The 22,655-nt window shown below is 34.3% G+C and overlaps 1 protein-coding gene across 1 annotated transcript in view; it reads left to right on the top strand.

Moving 5' to 3' along the window:
• The first annotated feature begins 11,851 nt into the window (after window positions 1–11,851).
• LOC136847466 (uncharacterized) overlaps window positions 11,852–22,655 on the top strand; it is a 118,261-nt gene continuing 107,457 nt past the window's right edge. The window contains exon 1 of the mRNA XM_067119202.1: window positions 11,852–11,914. The gene's annotated coding sequence lies outside the window, so the exon portion shown is untranslated. The remainder of the gene's footprint in view (window positions 11,915–22,655) is intronic.

Raw genomic sequence — 22,655 nt, 5'->3', positions numbered from 1 at the left:
GAAGCAGTAGTAAGCTCAAACTCTCTTATAAAAAATCTTCTCCCTCAGTGCTAGAATATTTAGGTAACGGCGCTACTGGCTGTTTCAAAAGACTACGTGCCTCATCTACCCTATTGTTACCTGATGGAGTAGGAGGTGTAGATGACAAACATTCTAACATCACTAAACATTGTTGTACCTTACACATGTAATCCTCACACGTCTCAACCTCTGCTTCAAGATCTCCATCCTCAAACTCTTGAGTGTCAACAAATTTACGAATCTGAACATCATTATCTAATTTAGAAAGCTCAATCTTGTACTCGTCTAAGCTCATCTTTACTACTGCTTGCTGAGAGCTGTTAAGCGTTTCATACGTACTACATTTGTTATGAGCAAGAGTTACACGGGCTCTGATGGTTTTACGCCGTGCAATCAATAACTTTAAGTCCGACATTATAAATGCTAATAAAAATGCACTGGCAAAATTTAATAATCACTATGCCTTAAAAACTGCAAGAAAAATTATAAATACACCAACACAGTATACTAAGAAATGCACTAAGAAAAGGCAAAAGGTTCTAAATAACCATGCACAAAAATGCAACAAAATCAGGTAATTAAATCACCAAAATGCTATCAAAAATTGAAATTAAGAATAATACCGCCAAATATAAAATGCCGCAAAACCACGATATTCAAAAATGCAAAACTTAAAATTTCTAACGTTCGAACAAAAATGTAAACACGCAAGGGGGGGGAGGGGACCCAACACCAAGACGAAAACAAGAAATAAACGGCTTAAATTCGAGTAAGTCCCTGTTCGGGCGCCATACGCAGAATTTTATACACTATCTTATTTCTGAAGACTAAAGGAGTAAAATATATGCAAAAGATATAAAAGAATAACCTATATTTTATAATACATCGCTTCAGCACCTCAACAAATAAGCTCCCCAATGTACACTTCGTCTTGGTGTTGGAACGAAAACAATAAGGGAGACATCCGTCGCACTTCCAAGTTAAGATATTATAAGAAGTGCACCCAGAAACGGACCATTCCGCGTCACCTGCACATAGAACGAGAGAAAAGCACTATAAAAACAGCAAACCAAACTTGTGAAAACATCCAAAAATATTACACTTAAATTATAAAAGTCTCGAGATTCCAAACTTCAACGCAAAACACTCAATTTACGAATCTCACCAAGTCAACGATAACTATCACTCAACCCAGCCATGATAATTTCGCTATTAAACATGGCAAAAACTGTAGCCAAAGAAATAGGCCAATCCAACGTTCTAAAAAAATAATATTAGCAGGATTTAAAAATTAATTATGGTTTACTCCTTAATGGTTGAGGAATATAAAACACAAACCAATAAATAAGGCCGGGTAACCTTACAATTAGCTAACCTGTATCTTATATCCACCGGCAAGCTGTCCGTCTGCGATATTATGCAGTAAAGTCTCCGTCCTGATGTGGGTCCCATGAACTATTTACTCGGTAAATCATCCTAAAGTGTTGCCAAAAATATAAATAATCCCAGCGGCGGCGAAATCCGTCCTGCCGAAAGGGCTGATATCTTCAAAAATGATTACAGTGTGCACTTCCACTGGTCTGCCACTGAAAAAGAAAACTTTCAATTACGAAGATCCCAACACTATTCTGTAAAAGAAAAAGAAAAACTAGCTGGTTTTTTCTCTGTAAGGTCCCTTTAATGAAGATCCCAAACACTATTCTGTATATGCTTTTAATTGCAATTATTTTTATAGAACAATTTTAAAATTAACTGGTTAGTTAAATTTTGTACTGGTATATCAGAAAATAAGCTGCAAATGGGCATTAAGCTATGTAACTCAGATAATATCACAGCCAAATGTGACTTAATCAGCAGAACAGACTTTGCTAAAAAATATATTTAGGTAATTTTATATTGGATAAAAATTTTATTCTTCTCAGATATTCTTCGACATGTATGCGGTGTATTAATAAACAAAAATAACCCATAAAAGTTTAAACAGTTTTATTCAAAGTTCTGTAAAATAAAATAAAAATAACCCTTGGAAAAATGTTTAAACAATTTTATTCAAAATTCTGTAAAATAAAATAATACATATTTTCAAACATTTAGGCTCTGTAAAATTATCTGTGAAAGGACTGCATCTGGAAAAGTAATTATTGTACTTCAATTCAATGTCATTAAATGATGGCAGATATAATAGGCCCTAGGAGAAGAACATGCTAGCAAAATGTCAAGCCTTCGTAAATACCGTGCCTTAGCAGAATATGCACAAAATGCTATGCCTGTGCACAACCTACTGGAAATAGGCAGTATTTGATTACTAATCACGTACCACCACCAAAGGCATCAACACATACACATAGCACACATTGTTTAGCATTAAAATCACCATCAGTCCACCACCAAAAGCATTAAAACACACCAAGCTTAATCGAGTTAGACAAGGTTATACTTATCTGTCAGTGTGAAGACCTGTTAACAACATACTCATTGGATTAATATGAATTCATTTATGGGAAATTTTCAACAGTTTTCTGTTTTTACGTAATTTCTTTTCTTTGGATGCCTTATTCTTGATTTCAATTGATATTTTAGTCTCATTGTAACATACAATTGCTTCATAAAATGTACACTTTGAGAACATGAAAGTGTACACAAAAGATCACAGTTGACATTGCGTCTTTAGCTACCTCCAGTTACACAATCAAAATGGACTCCGGCGCTCAGCCAATTACAATGCAGCACATAGGAAGTCGGCCCTCTCTATGGTTCTCTCTGGTATAGGTCTTCGCAGGTGAATGAGGTCTCTGCTCCGACTGCCGGAATCAGCAAACTATACATCTTAATAGTTTGGACGGCAGGAAAGACAGTTTGATGGTACCAAGAGTAGGGCAATCAAAATGCCAAAGTGATAATAATTACTAATCTTTCCTGTCGCCATGTAAAAATGAAATATTTTGTATACCAGCTTTCTCCCATCTTGCTGTCCAACTTCTCTAATTGTAACTACATATTGCAACTGCAGAGTTTTCCCCTAAGCTCACCTTCTGTCCCTTGAACTTCTCGATTCATTTTCTGGATCTCTTTATTCTTCTCCACCACTCCTATTATTAAGAGTCACTCACAGGACTCCAAGGGTACGGACATACATCACATCAGTTCCAGTAATTAATTAACAGTATTCAAGGATCTTTTCATAATCCTTATTCATAATACAATGTATTGGCTTATGCTCCCAAAATATACTTTCAGGTTGCTAGCATAGCTTAAAAAAGAGAATCAGCTTCAATGTACAAAGGGTAAAATGAAAATTATCTTCAAACAGGTTATATAGAGCAATAAAAAAAACAAGGGATACCTTGACCTGAGAGAAAATACACCATTCACAGATTAGCAGATCTCGTACAGATTCTCCACCCCATCCTCCCCTTCAGAATGAGTCTGTGGCTTTAACTATTCTAGGTGTAACTTCTGACTCACATCTTACTTTTGAGAAACACCTAATGAAAGTTTCAGCAAATGCCACACGAAAATTAAGTATTGTTTGTAAGGTCTCATATATTTGTAACAGTGATAAAATCAAAGCAACCTGTTTTAGATAATTTGTCCTTCCTTTACTGGAATACTGGTCTCCGGTGTGGATGCCTGCTTCAGCCAGAGAATTATCTCTTTTAGATAGAGTTGTTGATGGTGGTAGGTTTCTGTTTCCTAATATTAGCAATTATGACTTGGACCATCGACGGATGGTCTCTTATCTGTCACTTTTTCATAAGCTTTATTTTAATTAGAGATCTTTCATATTCATAACTGATCTCTGATCCCCCTTTCCTGTCGAGGGCAACCAGATTCTCTGAACAGCAGCATCAGTATGCAGTAAATGTGCCCGGCTGTCGAACTTCTCAGTTCCAGAGGTCCTTTATTCCTCACACCATTGGACTGTGGACAGTCTCGCTGAGGATGTCGTGCAATTGGAACTTCAAAAGTTCAAGCGAAGATGCAATGCAGTACTATCCTACTACAATGCTCCTTGTATTTTAATAATTTACTTGCTTTTTATCTATTTACTTGTTAATTTGTTAAAATATTTTTTTTTCCTTTTTTAATATGTGCTCTCTTCTTCCTGTATTTCCCATTGCCTTCTGTTAGTTCTTTCTAATGAACACTATATTCTCTTGAACCTTGAACTTAAAGTCAATGGCCCCTATGGGTTTGTTCCATATGAAGAGGGTTCATTTTCTGAATGATAACATATAAAACACATTTAGGGCCCTCTTTACACACTACTTTAATACAAATACAGGAAATAGGTAAATTGGAGGAAAAGCAGATTAACCATATACCAATTCATCCCAACCCACGTAAATAAAGCAAATATACATAAGAAGAAGAGAGCAAAGGATGGAAATTTGGAAGAAAACCTAATCCTTAAACCCAAGAAAGGACTGTGTAGACTACAATGTCATGAACCATTACCATCATCGAGATGAAATATACATTAAACATAAAAGTTGTGCAAGCATGGCTGAACAATCATAAAACAGTGCGCAAGGTTCCACAAACTTGGCCTTCATAACTCTTATGGCTTAACATCATGTTAATTGCCAGATTATCCTGGATATACAAGCAGAGTACAAAATGCTCCTTCACATATGGCAGTCAACGAAACCATAAACACCAAGACAGGAGGTGCAGCAAAACCTGTCAGGCTCAAACTGCTTTACGAGCAAGAACGAGATCAACTTTCAAGAGTAAGCATGGCTTCCACTAGAAGCCCCAGGGAGAAATAAAAAGCACCTTACCCTTCTCAGTGCACTGACTAAAATTTCATGACCTGTTTGTCACCTCGGAAAAACTGAAAACTCGTGAAGTTAATCAAACAGCCGCAAGTGTAATGAAAGAAGAAAACATTCCTGCATGGGAGAGTACCCTCATAAACTATCTAATTATAAATAACAGGGACCCCTTTTTTGTAAATTTAAAGGAAATATCTAGATGGTGAATTAAACAAAGATACTTTTAAAGTAAAGTTCATTCAAAGGGGAAAGTGCCACCACCGGTAAGAGGCTCTTTATTCGTAGGGTACTTTGCATTGTCATGTACAGGATATGATGTATCATCTACCTGCTAATATACTGAAAATCTATTGATGCAGTCAGCTGATGGACGGACAAACGTGGGTTTAGATTCTCAGCATTAAATATGGTCACTATTCGATTTCCTAGACACAGAACCAGCGTAACTATCCCTGCTCTTGCTGTACATGGAAATATTATCCTTGTGCAAAATTAATCCAGTTTTTTCTGAAAAGCTGACTTTGCCAGGCCAAGTAGATCAGGTTCTATCTAGGTTGTTGATAAGATAGCTATTAAAACTGATGCAATACATAGATCCAAACTTGATTATGACTGTTAAGTGTACTCTTCTTCTTCAAAACCAAACTAAATGAACTAGAAATTTTAATTCATAATATGGGGCTTAGAATTGGCTAGGAATTTTCAGAACCTCTTGAGAGCCTTTCTAAAGATTTACATGAATTACCATTAGACTTGAGAAGGCATGAACTTTATTAAAAATAGCAACTAAAAAGCTCAAAAGAGAATCCAACCTTGAAGATCTTGACAAACTGTGACTCAAGAAGAATTAGAGCAAGATCTAAACTTTTCTAAATCAGACAACTTGAAGAATTAGTTGATGGCAACATAAATTCAGGAAAATCCCTGAAATTGATCCTCCTATTATTTATTTCAGAAGTAAACATATCCACTAAAATTGTAGGTAAAAATCAACCAGAAAAAAACAAAAAAACCAATTTTTTCAGATGATAAATAAATTTCACACTTAAGGGTCAAAATTATGATATGAAGTAGGATGCGCAGTAACATGTGATGGTGAGCCTTACTTCACTAAACTACAGACACCTCTTCTATTCTTACTGCTGAAGAAACAAATGTTGTCAGTGCTTTGAAACTTGTGCACAAGATAAAAATTACATTTTCTATTATCTATAGTGACTTGAGAAGTTTCTTCAGAGCATTTAAAAAGTTTAGCCATTTTTACTCTCTGATTCAGAAAGCTCAGCAGTGGTTCTGTCATATTTCTGTCAGGTACAAGTTTGTTCACTTTTGTTGATTCCTGCTCGCAGAAATGCAAAGAAATGGAGTAGTTAACAGGGAGGCTAAAGGTGCCATAAGATGAAGCATCTTTATTATAACGGTTCCACAAAGGTTATTAAAACTCATATTCTGTGTCGATGGTAACAGAAGTGGACATCACCCAAACCAACAACAATGGGCTTCTTGGTGCTGGCCGTAACTTTAACTTGAACAGAAGGTTTAAGATCAATCTAACTTGATGTAGGACTGGGTATGCTAGATTAAACCATAATTTTATTTTTAAAGACACCAGTGTTCCAGAATATACCAACTATTATTATTATTATTTAGAAGATGAACATTATTCATATGGAACAAGCCCACAGGGGCCATTGACTTGAAATTCAGACTTCCAGAGAGTATGGTGCTCATTACGAAGTAAGAGAAAGTAAAGGGAAATACAGAATGAAGAGATCTCACTTATTAAAAAAGAAAAAATAAATTAATAAATAGATAGAAATGTATTAAAATGCAAGGAAAATATAATTGGGTAGCAATGTATTGCATCTTCGCTTGAACTTTTGAAGTTCCAATTGCACGACATCCTCAGCGAGATTGTCCACAGTCCAATGGTGTGAGGAATAAAGGACCTCTGGAACTGAGAAGTTCGACAGCGAGGCACATTTACTGCATGTTGGTGCTGCTGTTCAGCGAATCTAGTTGCCCTCGCCAGGAAAAGGGGATCAGGATCAATTGTGAGTATGAAAGATCTCTACTAAAATAAAGCTTATGAAAAAGTGACAAATAAGAGACCATCCGTCGATGGTCCAAGTCATAATTCCCAATATTAGGAAACAGAAAACTACCACCATGGACAACTCTATTTAAAAGAGATAATTCTCTGGCTGAAGCAGACATCCACACTGGCGAACAATATTCCAGTAAAGAAAGGACAAATTATCTAAAACAGGTTGCTTTGATTTTATCACTGCTGTAAATATAAGACCTCACAAACAACATCTAACTTTTGTGTGGCATTTGCTGAAACTTTCATTAGGTGTTTCTCAAAAGTACGATGTGAGTCAAAAGTTACACCTAGAATAGTTAAAGCTTCAGACTCATTCAGCAAAGTCCCATCCAACTGAAGGGGAGGATGGAGTGGAAAATCTGTACGAGATCTGCTAATCAATAGTGTTTTTGTGTTACTGGAGTTCAGCCTCATACCCCACCGAATACACCATTCACTGTTTCGGTCCATGTCCCGATTGGGGCTGAGGGCAGCTTCGTTTCTCATAAGTGGAGACTTGACTGCACCCACAAGTGTTGCATCATCGGCATACTGAACAATCTTGTTTTCCAGGCCAACAACGATATCGCTTGTATACACTAAAAATAATAATGGACTAAGAACATTACCCTTCGGAACTCCAGACACAATAGGTCTTGGTTCACTAAAGATTCCATCAACAACAACTTGCTGCTGCCTACCTGTAAGAAAATCTTGAAGTAATCCTAAAATACTCTGCACTCAAAACCCTTATCAAGGTTCTCTTGCCAATGGCTTGTCAAGTCTAAAAGAGCATCCCAGGTACCTAACTGCTATCTATATGCATATTGACTATCAGCTAACATTCCATTAGATTCCACATACTTATATAGCTGCTTATAAATAAGTTTTTCGGCAACTTTGGAGAGCACAAGGAGAAAAGAAATTGGCCTATAGTTACTGCAGTCTGCAGATACGCCACTCTTTGGAACAGGCAAAGATCTATGTCGACATAAGAATCTATAGAACCTACTAATCTTGGTAAACAACACACTAGAAACGTTTTTTTTTTTTTAAATAAAAGGAAGAAACCATCAGGATCTTCTCTACCCCAGCTATCAAGATTATCAAGAATTTTCTTAACATCATTAGAGTGAAATTCAAATATTGTAAGAATAGGTTCAGGATGAAAAGTATTAGGGAGAGGGACATCCTCAGCTGAAGTTTGTAAATAAGTGATTTATGATCTACTAAACTGAAAACAGCACTAAAATCTATTTGAATTACTCTGCACTCAAAACCCTTATCAAGGTTCTCTTGCAAATGGCTTGTCAAGTCTAAAAGAGCATCCCAGGTACCTAACTGCTTTCTATATGCATATTAACTGTCAGCTAACAGTCCTTTAGATTCCACATACTTATATAGCTGCTTATAAATAAGTTTTTCAGCAACTTTGGAGAGCACAGGGAAAAAAGAAATTGGCCTATAGTTACTGCAGTCTGCAGATATGCCACTCTTTGGAACAGGCAAAGATCTATGTCGACATAAGAATCCATAGAATCTATTAATCTTGGGAGACAACACACTAGAAACGTTTTTTTTTTTAAATAAAAGGAAGAAACCATCAGGATCTTTTCTACCCCAGCTATCAAGATTATCAAAAATTTTCTTAACATCATTAGAGCGAAATGCAAATTTTGTAAGAATAGATTCAGAATGATAAGTATTAGGGAGCGGGACATCCTCAGCTGATTGAGTAGCTTCAAAATCTCGATGAAGCTGTTCAGCCTTTTCCCTACGGCCAGTAACCAATCTACCATCATCTGTTAGTAGTGGTGGAACGGAAGGCGAGCCTGACCCAAAGATGCAAATTTGGTCCACCACAGATGAGGCTGAGCAATTCCTTCAAGTTTCCTCTTCAAGGAATTATTGTAATTTCTCTCGGCTGTATGGTAAGCTCTATTTGCAGCACGGTGAGACTCAACAAAAATAGTGTAATTTTCATTTGAACGATTTCGTCTCCATGTGTTGAACTTGGTCTGTTTGTTATGGTAAGCTCGTCTACATGTATCATTAAACCATGGCTAGTTATTTGTCCTGAATTTGGTTACCTTTCTAGGGACACGCCTTATTAAAACAGTCATCAGCATTTCATTTAATTTCTTCTTGGGATCAGGATCTAATACAGCATCTGAAATATTAAGTGCCCGACAAATTTCAACAATGTGATCTCAAATGGCTCTAGATTTCAGCCAGACCTTTTTTTCAATGGTGGCATTAGGAATATACTGATTGACAGATATGCCCATCTCAATGGCGCAATGATCAGAAGTGCCTTGGACTTGATAGTCCCGCATCTGTTGAGAACAATTTTGTGTGCTGTTCCAGTTATGACAACTGAAGGAAGAAAGGCATTTTGAATTAAGAGTATCTTGGAAACTTCAAGTAGCAGTATAGATGTGGATAACCTTATAGGAATCTATTAGATGCTAAACCTTTTAACAATCTATGAAGTATATTTATTTCCTTATACATTTAATGAATCTATTCTCTGACAGACAAAACCTCAAAGCTCCTTGGGTCCTTAAGTAAAATCTTAATGAAAAATACTCTGAATAACCGAGATAGCTCCTGGATAGTCTGTAATGAAGCCACACAAATCGTGAATTTTATAGGTGCAAAACTAACGGAAAATTTAACTTTTGGACCTTTGGTGTCTCCTCTCAGTCAAAGATCTCAGAACAGGTTCTCTGTGTGTGACCTGATAAGGTCAGCAACTTATCTTTTAAGTTAATAAATGCGTTGAATCAATGCAGACAGCCTTAGCGGTCCTGTTTCCTGAAAGACAGTAAGGTCTTTGCAGAATTCTTGAAGAAAAGAAGTGTTTCAACTAAGCAAACATCTGGAATAAATAATTATAACTGAAGCTTTATACCACAGAAATATGATTGGAAGTATAAATGAAGCAATAAAAATGGTAAGAGAGAAAAAAATTAAGATATGACAGGGTGATGTGAAAGAATATTTTGTGAAAAAAACGGATTGGCCTGTGTAAGCCAACATCAAGCAAAGAAAACTGCGTGCAGTGACACAGGGGAGAACTGACAGTGATCTGGGCCTCGTGACAAGAGATCAATAGGCCTTTAACTCATCCAGTCTTACCACCATTCCATACTCATATGTGGAATCGCAGTTACCTATCTGTTTCTAAATCTCCATGTCCCAAAAACATGATATAGAATTAAATTAAGCTACGTAATCATGCCTCACTTATAAATGAATGTAAAAAATTATATGAAACCACTGCACATGATATTAGAAGACTAGGAAACTTTGCTCCTGGTGCCCCAGGCCCTTAGCCACTGCTCTTGTTACCCAACCACTCACTCAGTCCGTCCCTTCTGGCACAAAATGCATAATAGGGTTGCTGATGCTTATTTATTAACGAATGTATAATGGATGCCTGGACCGTTGCACAACTGCCAAGGAGATAAATATTGCTGTGCCAGCAGTTTTACTGAACTCTGAACTCCATCATTCTTAAGAGGATTATTCGATGGCATACACAAATATTTAGCTTGTGTGAGATTTTAGTACATTCATGAAAGAGTGCTTGGTCTCTGCCACCTTGAACTAAATTCAAGGCCCAACCAGACAACACCGCAATTATCTCTCTCTTTAGATGCTCGTTTGCATACTCTGAAGTTGTGTTTGATTACAAAAATCAGCTCTTATTACCTCCCTCAGAAAAAAACAATGCATAAAGCAATCTGATGATGATGTTAAGTTACAGAAATAGAGCGGACCCTCTTATTGTCAAACATCAAATCAGTTTAGGTAATGTTGCGGAAATCCCCGCTTGTAATAGAAATATATCCTTGAATCTTAGCAAATTGGCACGAGGTCGACAGTCTTGCAAGGACCAATCAGTATTTATCTTTCATATCCTCCTGAAATCTCAGGAAAACAATATTCCACAAAATTCAGTCCCTGACACCTGCCAAGGAAGTTGTTTGTTTGGCTCCAGTTGTCTCTCCGACAGTCATTCTGTCCACTTGGTTGTCCGTATATTAGCAGGTTATAGCAAGACAAATGAACTCATTTAGATGAACCTTGACAAAAATTTTCATTGGGTAAGCCTCCCGAAATTATTAACTTTTGGTAAAAGTGACTTAAAGGGCAAAAGACTTGGTTACAAATTTTTTGTCTTTACTGCATTTGTAGATCGTTTCCTCAGCGACATTCTCTTAATAATTATTTTCGGAAATTTGATCCCTCCAGGTCAAAAATCATTATTACATATATGTATCAGTTTCAATGTTTGACAATTAGTTATTTATTTGCGGCACCTTTTCATATTGGTATATGTATACTCACAATAATTCTATAAAAAAAAAAGTTTACCAAATTTAACCTTCATGATCAAGAATCAAATTCCAATATGAACATGTGTTCATATTGTAACTGTTAATTGCCCTTGGCAGAGTTATATTATTTATGTAGGGCTCATGTTTATAACGAAACTAGTGCCATCAACTCAACACTGACCCATTTATCGCTTTCAACCCTGAACTCTGTGAAGACATTTTTTATTTACTATGTTTGTCAAGGCTGGCCATGAGTCTGCTGAAGCTCTTGATTGTCTGACCTTTAATTCTTTTTTTTTTTTTTTTTTGTCTTCTTCTTTCACCGTTTTTCCAAAGTTGCCTCTTCGCAAACGACCTTCCTGACGCTGACGTCATATGCATTACCTAATAAAATTCACATCTCATCTGAATGCACCAATGGCGCGGCGACAAACTGGACTGTTCAGGAACCTCGTACAAGCGCACTTGTTGTTGGCGAGCGTGGCCAATCGTTTGCCTCCTTCCCTCAACCTCGAAGAGGGGAGGAAGGAGGAGGAGGAGGAGGAGGAGGAGGAGGAGGAGAGTCTCCGCCCTCCTCCCACTCGGCTGGCGTGAGCGTTCTGCCCGGAAATCTCGGCCACAGTGAGTGAGAAGTCGAGGGTGCGTTATCTGTTCGTCTTCCGAGCTTGTATTGATTATGTGAGGTAAGATTTCACTCATGCATTTTTAAGTAGCTTATTGTTTCTATGCTTGAATGTACATTAACGCTAATCCATCCGCCCATGGTGATATAATTTTTTCAAGTAAGTCTTAACGTGGACAAAAAAATCTCATCTATTTGTTCAGTGTCAATGAACTTACTGACCGCATCGATTTGCGTTTATTTACAGGTGATAGTTCCTTGAGTTTCATCTTGTTGCATTTGAATTAATGTTCTCTAAAATTACTCCCATTGATAAACCTACTGCAATTCAAAGCTACTATACACAATAAGCGGTCAGCATGAAAAAACTCTTTTCTGATCAATAGCACTAAAATATCATAACAATCTTGGTTGACCAATGTCAAAGCAGTTCGTACTGGACTCCATCATCTCTTGATAGAGCGGTGGACTGCTGTGAAAACCCTGTGACTAATACAGTGAGAATCATCGATGATATCTCTGGTCTCGGCTGCCTCTGACTCCAAAAGACCCAGATGGGAAGCCCATTCACTGAGTAATCCGGGATGCTGTTTGTGCGTACTATACGCGGAAATGCGTGATACCGATATCTATATATTTTCCAGTATAATTTGCATAAATTCTCAAGGAAATTGGCAGAAAGGCACGGACTTTATACTTAGCAAACAACATAAACTTCGTTAGCAAGAAACCACGGAGCACACAGTACGTATGTAATAAAAGTCAATCAGATGTACGTCCACTGGAACAGAAATATAATGAAAATAACAGATTAATCGATAAGAAATAATCTATAAAACAATAACTATGCCGAGGAAAAGGAATTGTGCCTGAGTGTAGCTAATCTTGCGCAAGGGATTCCAAACCGGAGAAAAGTCAGGAAACGCGCAGCGCAAAGGTTATAGCCGCAAGAGCGAGGACAGGGTTGTATGGTCAACAACTTAATAGTGAGAAATGAAATGCAGCAAATAAGATTTCCCAAACGTCAATTTAAAGTATTCAGTCAGCTACGCAACACAAAAATGAAATCAGATCAAGTTTGACGTTGAAATGCACTCATTAATAATAATAATAATAATAATAATAATAATAATAATAATAATAATAATAATAATAATAATAATAATGACATGAAAGAATATTCATAATTCTCTCGAAGAACTTTCTTTACGGGCCCCTACCAACAAAACGCTGGTTTTATCTAAGACGAACGAACGAAGGAGTAAGAAGTCAAGTAAGACTTGTTAGCAGAGTAAAATACTTAAGAAATCGAAGTAAATAATAAGAAGAAACACGAGGAATGACGCATTTAGTAATGGTAGTCAAGCCTAAACATCGAAGGGAGCAGCTGATTTGGTCATTAGGGTATAAATAGCTGACATTTAATTCCCGACTGAGAACAAGAAACTTGAATAAAACACTTAAATGGTCGCAGGATACTATGCGGTTCACGCACGTCAACATGCCTGGCCGGAACGTTTATGCTTGCGACGTGGAAGCATATATTATATTAAGAATATCTTATGTGTTTTAACCATCAAGTCGCCTAGTCTTTATTCGATCTGTAGGAATAGTTCTATTAATTATTAAATTCTAGAAAAAACGCAAAGACGCTGTGTACACACACCATGTATGGAGTAAACTTGATCACTTGCACAATGTACTCTGCATTCACGCAAAGAATAACAGGACCTCATGTAAACGGGAAGGAATCTAATGGACATTAACCTCCGTTAGATTCCCTCCCGTTTAAATGAGGTCCTGTTATTTTTTGCGTGAATGCAGACTACATTGTGCAAGTGATCAAATTTGCTCCAAATACGAATACGGTGTGTGTGTACATATATACACAAAGGAAAGCGTCATTTAACATTTTTCTAGAATCTATTCAGTAATAGAACCATTCCTACACATCGAATAAAGACTATGCGAAATGGTTAAAACACATTATATATTCTTAATATATGCTTCCATGTCGCAAGCATAACACGTTTCTGGACATGGACATGTTTACGTGTATATATATATATAGTATATATATATATATATATATATATATATATATATATATATATATATATATATATATATATATATGTGTGTGTGTGTGTGTGTGTGTGTGTGTGTATGTATATATGTATATATATATATATGTATATATGTATAATGTATATATATGTTTATATAATATATATATATATATATATATATATATATATATATATATAAATATAACTATATATATAATATATATAAATATAATATATATATAATATATATAATATATAATATATATATAATAATATATACATATATATATATATATATATATATATATATATATATAAAAGTAGGTCTTTCTCCTCTAGATCAAGAACGGGATATGCTGTATATCAGGTCCACAATAATATTGAATGGAACTCTTGTTGATTTTATAAAAAGTTACAAAAGCTTTCGAACCCTGCCCTGGGTTCATCTTCAGGCTAACTAAAAATTATTGACACAATAAGTAAATATGTTAGCTCCAGTTTTAAGTGTGGAACAGTGGACGACCTCAACGATGTGTTTTTCAACGGACGAGGCTACCAGCAGGACGGTCAACTATCCAACTAGGTGACTGCTTCTCCTCTTCTTATGTTCCGCGTGGCTATCTGTCCTTCTTGATCTCCTCACCTGTTGTCGTTGCTCTGCAAGTAATTCATTGTTATCGGTGACATCCTCGGAATCCCGGCTGTTATAAGGTGTCTGCGGGGTGATGTCAGGGATAACGGCAGCATCAGACGAAGGAAAGACGGAGCCTGTCCTAACATTACAACCTTTAATAAAAGTTTTGATTACATGGACGTTAACTAGCGGGTCCTCGTTAACGAACGACTTGTTTCCCTTAAATGATTCTCCTACATTTATGGCGGCGCCCTCGACTAATCTTCTTATGTTGACGTTGTTACTTTTGTGAATGATGTTGGCTCTATTCCAGTCTGGTCTATGATCGTTATTGAATGCGTGGGTAACCATTGCACTATTTTGAGAATGTAATGAGAAAGCCCGTCTATGTTCCTCTAAACGTGTTTCCAACCCTCTACCGCTTTCTCTGAAATATTTACCTTTGCAGTCTTTACATGGTATTTCGTATACTCCTGGTACTATGGGGTTATTATGACTGTTGTTGTTTTTTATTAGGTTATTTCTTATCGTGTTGGTATATTTGAAAACAATTTTAATATTATCCTGGCTATTATTTACATATTTACTTATGTGATCTATTTATGGGTTAAAAGGCAAGGTTAAAAATCTATTCGGTTTCCTTCTAATGTTATTATCTCTAGGGCAATAATAAGTCTTCCGGGCACGTGAGATGGCCATTTCGATGAAGTTGTGGGGGTACCTAAGGCTTCTGAAAGTTTCCTTAATGTGATGTATTTCGTCATTAATATATTCTGGATCACAAATCTTCAAGGCTCGTAATGCGAAATTCATTATTACATTACTTTTGTGGGTGTGCATTAGAGAACTTTCCTGGGAACTGGTTTAAAGTTTGGGATAACCATATCGCCAAATTACTCTGTAGGGAACCAACCAAATCTGATAGTTATATATACTTTTATTCTTTTCATAATAATAATATTAAAAGTAATGTAATAATGAATTTCGCATTACGAGCCTTGAAGATTTGTGATCCAGAATATATTAATGACGAAATACATCACATTAAGGCAACTTTCAGAAGCGTTAGGTACCCCCCCCCCCACAACTTCATCGAAATGGCCATCTCACGTGCCCGGAAGACTTATTATTGCCCTAGAGATAATAACATTAGAAGAAAACCGAATAGATTTTTAACCTTGCCTTTAACCCATAAATAGATCACATAAGTAAATATGTAAATAATAGCCAGGATAATATTAAAATTGTTTTCAAATATACCAACACGATAAGAAATAACCTAATAAAAACAACAACAGTCATAATAACCCCATAGTACCAGGAGTATACGAAATACCATGTAAAGACTGCAAAGGTAAATATTTCAGAGAAAGCGGTAGAGGGTTGGAAACACGTTTAGAGGAACATAGACGGGCTTTCTCATTACATTCTCAAAATAGTGCAATGGTTACCCACGCATTCAATAACGATCATAGACCAGACTGGAATAGAGCCAACATCATTCACAAAAAGTAACAACATCAACATAAGAAGATTAGTCGAGGGCGCCGCCATAAATGTAGGAGAATCATTTAAGGGAAACAAGTCGTTCGTTAACGAGGACCCGCTAGTTAACGTCCATGTAATCAAAACTTTTATTAAAGGTTGTAATGTTAGGACAGGCTCCGTCTTTCCTTCGTCTGATGCTGCCGTTATCCCCGACATCACCCCGCAGACACCTTATAACAGCCGGGATTCCGAGGATGTCACCGATAACAATGAATTACTTGCAGAGCAACGACAACAGGTGAGGAGATCAAGAAGGACAGATAGCCACGCGGAACATAAGAAGAGGAGAAGCAGTCACCTAGTTGGATAGTTGACCGTCCTGCTGGTAGCCTCGTCCGTTGAAAAACACATCGTTGAGGTCGTCCACTGTTCCACACTTAAAACTGGAGCCAACATATTTGCTTAGTGTCAATAATTTTAGTTAGACTGAAGATGAATCCAGGACAGGGTTCGAAAGCTTTTGTAACTTTTTTATAAAATCAACAAGAATACCATTGTGACCTGATATACAGTATATAATATATATATATATATATAATATATATATATATATATATATATATATATATATATATATATATATATATATATATATATATATATATATATATATATATATATATATATATATATTATATATATATATATATATATATATATATATATATATATATATATATATATATATATATATATATATATATATATATATATATATATATATATATAATCAGTAAGCTACAAACGTCCTTTAATATCCAATTCGCTCTATCTCGGAAATAATATATTTTCATACATGTTACCGAAGGAGAATTTTTTAGTTGATAATAAGTTCGTCGTCCCGTGGGCTCGAACCAGCGAAGGACAAGAACTCAGGACTACAGTGGACGCATTAACCCAGGCGGCCAGCAAGTGAGGTATGAGTGGATATCGGCTCCCATGTACAAATCCCCCGTCGAACTCAGGTGTTTGTATTTGGAGACGATATCCACCCACTTCTGCCATGTTGACCGCGTAATGCGTTTGTCGCACGCAGCCATATTATGACTTTTTATCAGATCACCGTGATTCATATACAATCAGTAAGCTACAAACGTCCTTTAATATCCAATTCTCTCTACCTGAGTTCTTGTCCTTCGCTGGTTCGAGCCCATGGGACGACGAACTTATTATCAACTAAAAATTCCCTTCGGTAACATATATGCAAATATATTATTTCCGAGGTAGAGCGAATTGGATATTAAAGGACGTTTGTAGCTTACTGATTGTATATGAATCACGGTGATGTGATAAAAGTCATATATATATATACACACACATATATATATATATATATATATATATATATATATATATATATATATATATATATATATATATATATATATAATATATTATATATATTATATATATATATATATATATATATATATATATATATATATATATATATATATATATATATATATATATATATATATATATATATATATATATATATATATATATTATATATATTTAATATATATAATATAAATATATATTTGTATATATATATATATATATATATATATATATATATATATATATATATATATATATATATATATATATATATATATATATATATATATATATAAATATATTATATGTACTGTATATATATATTATATATATTATATGTATACATACATATACACATATATATATATATATATATATATATATATATATATATATATATATATATATATATATATATATATATATATATATATATATATATATATATATATATATATATATAACTATGTGTGTGTATATATATACATACATACACACACACGGATTATATATATATTATATATATTGTATGTATATACATATATATACACCTATTATACACACATATATACATGCATTATATATGCACATATATATACATATATTGTTATGGTCATTTTCAATGTGACTACAGGTTCTTAAACCATACATCATATTGAGACTGGAATGGACTGATGGTCCACAAAAACCAAAGGAGGTGTAAAAGAAAATAGTCAATGTAGCCTTAAACCTAATTTAATCTTTACATATTTACAACTTTGAGGCAGGTTCTGAAATGAAGAGCGACTTCACAAAACAATGTACATTACTATAAACACTTCAGTATTAAAATATTTACCAAAATCAATGTCATGCAAAATAAACAATACTCAATATTAATACCTTCAGTATAAAGAATAAGCCACACTTAGTGAAGTAACCATAATTAACAAATTAACAGCAGCAGTCAACAATATGGCAATACAATGAGGCAATAACCAAAAGGGCAATAAAAATAAGAGGTATAAACCATAATTAACAAATTAACAGCGGCAGTCAACAAAATGGCAATATAATAAGGCAATAACCAAAACAGGGCATTAAGGCATAATAACAGCGGTAACACTCAAAAATAATAATAAGAGACATACTTGCTCAACAAGACTTGCTCGTGCCATTCAAAATAATAATACATCATAAATCACTTCAGCCTCTTGCTCAACACAATGACATACTCAAAATCCCTCCAGTAATTATTATTCGTGCCCTTCAAAATAAAAGCAATAACAATTGTCAGTGTACTACAACTTAAACTGCCTTCCTTTGGAGTAACAGCGAAAGATCCACAAGGACGGCCACCACACATTGACGAGCAATCTCCGATCCTCCATCACCGGACGACCTCGATCAGGAAGGTGCGACAGCAATAAGGCTGCCAATGAAGAATTCATTCTTCCATACTGGCGACTATAGTTTAGTCAGCCTTCGACTTTCTGAACTTATTCCGCTGCCCTCCTCAATAACTAAGCCAGCAACCAACACATGCCGCTTGAAGACCATCTGCGACTCCAAGGTGATACTTCAAAACCAACTGCTGCTACATCCTCAACCAAAAGCTGTTGAGAACTGGTCGCTCTTCCTTCCAAAACTGTCTGACTGACTTGCAGGGAAAACGATAAGGCGAACGTAACCTCATCTCTACACGTCCAACACGAGAGGTCAGCCAAACCCCCGAAACAACGCTGTTATGAAGAAACAATCCAACAACTGGACGAGCCTGACAGTATATATATATATATATATATATATATATATATATATATATATATATATATATATATATATATATATATATATATATATATATATATATATATATATATATATATATATATATATATATATATATATATATATATTTGTAACGAACCATATTTGGTTCTACAGGTTCCATTACTCAAAATTAAAGAGATGGGACTGGAATGGCCAGAGGGACCGGGACAAACCACGAAGGAGGGTGCAAAACAAATGCCAAAAGTACCTTAAATCTAATTTGTTATACATAAATGTACATAATTACAAATGAGTACAGGTTTTAGATGGCAAAAAGACACTAAATGATCACCAACAACCACATTTAAACCCATATAAATGAATCGTTAAATAATTTACATTAGTCAACAAACAGAACAATAAACATTTATAAATGAAAGTAAATGCCTAGCAGCAGCCATCAAAAAAATCAATGAACATCAAAATCAAAATATATATGCAAACAGCAAATCATATCCAGAGCTATACACTTGCTCTACGCCATTAAATGATAATATGAAATAAACAATCATTACAATAACCACAGCATTTTCAATTAAACGAATAAGAAAATAAAAAATGGGCAGCATAACAATAACGGTGGCATATCACCAAAACAGCATAAAACAAAAATACAGACGAATTCCGAAGAATTGTCGAGGCAGTCTTTTACCGCCAACCAGGATAAACATAACCAGATGTAATTGGTTGAACCATCGAAAACAGCAATTAGCTGTCAAAACAGGAACACACCCTCAATACAGATGAATTCACAGACTGGTCGAGACAGTCTTTAACCATCGAAATATCCTCTCACTGCTACTGCAGAAGTCCAAACACACAGACGTAGAGGTCCTCGTCCTCCCGCCGAAATTAACAGGGCCATCACACCTGTTACCCAACAAAGTGACTTCCCACTGCTCTATCAAAACACTCTGCTGCTGCCTTTTTGGCTGAGTGTCACCAAGGCACCGATCTGTCTGCCACCCAAAACCTGACTGCCATTGTCACTCACACCATGACAGATGTAAACTCGCCATCCTGACGAAAACACTGGAGGGCAGGAGAAACAAGGAAACTACCTTAACAAGATCCTTTCAACAAAGAAATGACCGAACCTGACAATATATATATGTATATATATATATATATATATATATATATATATATATATATATATATATATATATATATATATAAATATATATATAATATATATATATATATAACTATATATATATATATATATATATATATATATATATATATATGTAAAATATATATATATATATATAATTATATATACAGTATAACTATTTATATATATATATATATATATATATATATATATATATATATATATATATATATATATATATATATATTATATTTATATATATATATATATATTTATACATATATATTTATATATATATATACAGTATATATATATTGCTAATTGCTGTTTTCAATGGTTCAAACTGATTACATCTGGATATCTTTATACTGGTTGGCGGTAAAAGACTGCCTCGACAATTCTTAGAATTCACCTGTATATATATATATATATATATATATATATATATATATATATATATATATATATGTATATATATATATATATATATATATATATATATATATGTATATACATATATATATATATATATATATATATATATATATATATATATATATATATATATATATATATATATATATATATATATATATATATATATATATATATATATATATATATATATATATATATATATATATATATATATATATATATATATATATATATATATATATATATATATATATATATATATATATATATATATATATATATATATATATATATAAGAAGCAGGAAGAGGTGAAGGGAAAGATCGTAGACCCTGAACTTTCCTTTTTATTTCAAGACCTGATCACAGTAACAGAGAGGAGAAAAGTACAGTACTGTAACATTACATTCGTCTGGTAAACAAAATGCATACATAAACAAGAGTAAAGATCAACTATCCAGTTGCTAGTATTTACAAATTAGGTAATACATCAAACAGCCCACTGTTATGGAGAGTAATTACTAAGTTGTCTTACGAGGGAAAAGGCTCTTTTAACTGTTGGTTCTTTAAATATCCCATTCTTCATAACATTATCAACTTTATAGAATCCAGGACCGAGGTTCATATTATTAATTTTGTCAATAAAACATGATTCTATTATTAGTCTTTCTAAAATATCACTATAATTATGCAATGTTGTCGTAGCTGTCCAGTTTATTACATGGCCTTCGTCTCTCAAATGAATAAAAATGCCACTAGATTGGTTACCAGTTCGTACATTATAACGATGCTGGGAAATCCTTGTGCAAAAAGATTTCCCAGTCTGTCCCAGTTACAGTCGATCACAACCTGTACACACAATACAGTATATACATCCTACGTCACTTTCTTTAGGTTTGTTCTTTATCAAAAAGGTTCTGATACAATTATCATATTTAAAAACAACGTTTATGTTAAATTCTCTCAGTAATTTAGGGAGATGACAAAGTTCATTGTAATAAAGTAAGCACAAAATATTCTGTTTTAAACTCCTTCCTAACTGTTGAACCATAAAAACACTTCTTTGCCTTCCTCAATGCATTGTCCAAAAAATAAACCGGCTAACATAACTTTTTACCAATAGCATAGATAGTTAGAATTTCTTCGTCCAAATATTCTGGGCCGCACATTTTCAGGGCTCTAAGGAACATATTATTCAATACAGATTATTTAACAGGCGAATGATGGTTAGAGTAATAATGTACATATCCATCAATTTGGGTAGGTTTGCGGTACACCTTAAATTTCAATAAGTTATTAGATTTAATTGTTAATACATCAAGAAAAGCAATAGGCCTACAATTATTATTTTCTTCTTCTATTTTGAATGTACTGGAAGGTACAAGACTATTTAAACGCTCCAAGAATACCAGAGGGTCTTCATTTAATGGCCAAAGAACTAGAATATCGTCGACATACCTTATCCAGAACAAAGGCATATACTAGGCAATATTCTACTTTCGAAAAATTCCATATACGAACTGGAAAGTACAGGAGACAGGGGATTCCCCGTAGCCATACCAAATATTAGTTTAAAATACCTGCCATCTACTGTAAAATAGTTGTCCACAATACAAAGCTTAATAAGTTCGATGCTTGTGTCAGTATTAAAAGGGAAACGAATATCATCAAGTTTTCCACGCAAAAATACCAATAAATCTGATATGGGAACTTCAGTAAACAAGAATTCACGTCAAAACTAATGAGTTTAAAATTGGAACCTTTACTCCTCATTTTTTTTTAATTAATTCAACATTATTTTTTATGTGTGAAGACCATTTGGACAAACTATAACACACTGAC

This window comes from Macrobrachium rosenbergii, chromosome 16 (genome assembly GCF_040412425.1).
Source record: "Macrobrachium rosenbergii isolate ZJJX-2024 chromosome 16, ASM4041242v1, whole genome shotgun sequence".
In the NCBI taxonomy this organism is placed as follows: domain Eukaryota; kingdom Metazoa; phylum Arthropoda; class Malacostraca; order Decapoda; family Palaemonidae; genus Macrobrachium; species Macrobrachium rosenbergii.
Note: the sequence above shows the minus strand (reverse complement) of the source record. Positions and strands in the feature narration are given on the sequence as shown.